Raw genomic sequence first — 2,605 nt, 5'->3', positions numbered from 1 at the left:
TTGTAGATCCTTTGTCAGTGTCAGCCATGTGGATGAGTTATGGCCATTACTTTGCCAATTTGCTCTTTGTGAAAGCCTGAGAGAAAGTTTGCTCTTCATGTGACTCTCCATAGGCACACTCTATCACTGATCACATTCCTCTGTGATTCAATAATCTCCTTGATCAGGAAATTTAAGGCACAACTGAGTTACATGATGTTATAGTACAGGTTCTCCTATGTTCTCAGTCTTCACTGACCTTGAAAGTGTGGGGCCAAAATGTTGGCTGACCTTACAGCCCTTCTTTTCCTCCAATTTTTGATCTGCAAACTTGGGTTTTCAATCCTCCAGAAGAGAAGTTTATCATTACCCTGCAACATATGCAATTCAGTTTACCCTAACTGTCTAAATATCAAAAATCTTGGGAACAAGGTGGAACAGGTATTTTCCATCAAGTATTGATGTTTTGAACTTTAAGTCATTACAGAATGTGAAGAAAAAATTTAAAAATAGGAATGAACACATGTTTTTACACAGAAATTTAAAAATCTAACCATACACAGCATTGTAGCAGGACAGTCCTGTGGGATTTTTCTCTTTTTCTTGTGTCATTTTTTTTTCATTTATTACCCATTTAAAAAAAAAAACTTTAACTTCTGAGCGAGTAAGGTAATAATTGGTAATTCATGACAAGAAGTACGTATTTAGAAGACCAGAATGACAGGTACTCCAAGAGTGACCCTTCTATTACACATTGCTATCTTCAGTGCAGTTGCTTTGTTCACAGGTATCAGCATATATAGTTAGTCAGGTTGAGAAGCCTACCAACCAACTGCTAGTTTCAAAAACCTGCTGATGTTTCTCAGGATCATTGCCTTGCCAATATTGCATGTATCAATCTATGTGTTTGTCCCTGTCCTGTTTCTCAGCTTTTCTCCTTATGTTCTCCTCCTTGTCCAATCCTCAAGTTCTTGCTTTACTTTTAATTGTGTTATAGCTTTCTATTTGTATTTCTTCTTTAGAGTTCTTATATTGGGGAGACTATACAATATTTACACATGTGGGTCTGGTTTATTTCAATTATGAGTATATCTTCAAGTGGTATCCACTTAAATATAAATGCTTCAAGTTTATCTTTCTTTATAGCTGAGTAATACTCCATTGTATAAAAATACCACATCTTTTACAGCCATTCCTCATGTGATGGGCATCTTGGTTGTTTCCAAGATTTGACTATCACAAATTGTGCTGCTGTAAGCATAGGTACACATATACCACTATGATATGATGTTTTCAGTTCCTCCATGAAAATTCCCAGTAGGGGGATAGCTGGCTTGAGTCGGATTTCTAGTCCTAGTTTCTTAAGGAGTCTCCACACTGATTCCCATAATGGTTGCACCAGTCTACATTTCCACCAGCAGTGGAGAAGGATTCCCTTTTCCACAAGCCTCTCCAACATTTGCTGCTGGCTGTTTTATTTATGGTAGACATCCTTTCTGGAAGAGATCATATCTCAGTGTTGTTTTAATTTGCACTTCACGGATGGCGAGTGATGTGGAGCATTTTTTCATATATTTATTCACTTCTTTAATTTGTCCTCTGAGAAGTGTATGTTCATCTCGGATGTCCATTTCTGGATTGAGTCATTATATTTAGGGCTCATAATGTAGTTTTGTTCTTTACAAATTCTAGAGAGGAGACATTTCCCTGAGTGCTTGTTAGTTAAGATTTTCTCAAAATTTGTGGGTTGTGTTTTCACTTTGTTGGTAATTTGTTTTGATGAGCAAAACTTTTCAATTCCAGGTGGTCGCAGTTGCAAATTCTTTCAAGTGTTACCCGTGCAATTTGATTTTTGTTTATGAACTCTTTGCCTACCCCTATGTCTTCACCAGTTCCTGCTAATTTCTCTTCCAGGAGATTCAGTATTTCTGTTTTAAAGTTTACATCTTCAATCCATTTAAACATTAGCTTAGTGCATGGTGATAGACCTAGGTGAAGTTTTAGTTATCAGCATGTAGAGAGCCAGTTTTTCCAACATCATTTGTTAAAGAGGCTATCTTTTTTCTAGTAAGTGTGTTTGGCACCTTGGTGGAAGATGAGGTGGCTGAATGTGTGCATAGAGGCCTCTGCATCTTCCAATATATTCCATTGATCCCCAGATCTATTTCGTTGCTAATACCATGCTGATTTTATCACAGTAGCCTTGTAGTATAATTTCAAGTCAGGAATTGTAATGCCTCCTGCCTTGTCCCTGTTGGTGAGGAATGCCTGGCTATTCTAGGTCTTTTCTGGTTTCAAATAAACTTTAGAAATGATTTCTCAAGGTCTGGGAGGTATGTTTGTGTCAGTTTCAGAGAGATTGCATTAAACCTGTATAATAATTTTGGGACTATGGCTATCTTCACAATGTTGGTTCTTCCTATCCAGGAGCAGGGAATATCTTTCCATTTTATGAAATCTTCTGCAATCTGTGTTTTTACAGAGTACTGCAATTTTACATGAAAAGATCTCTGGATTTTTTTTCCATAATTTTATTGATAAACAAATAGCAACGAGACAGTTTCAAATCAAATTGGTAGGACAGTTTCAATAATTAACACATTGCATACATTCCTCCCAGTGGTTA

At 36.8% G+C, this 2,605-nt stretch overlaps 1 pseudogene; it reads right to left on the bottom strand.

Annotated features, from left to right (window-relative positions):
• Positions 1-2,605, bottom strand: part of LOC101565364 — a 9,405-nt pseudogene that overhangs the window by 1,252 nt on the left and 5,548 nt on the right.

Source organism: Octodon degus, unplaced genomic scaffold (assembly GCF_000260255.1).
Source record: "Octodon degus isolate 3935 unplaced genomic scaffold, OctDeg1.0 scaffold00314, whole genome shotgun sequence".
Classification (NCBI taxonomy): Eukaryota; Metazoa; Chordata; class Mammalia; order Rodentia; family Octodontidae; genus Octodon; species Octodon degus.
This window is presented reverse-complemented; position numbering and strand designations above follow the sequence as displayed.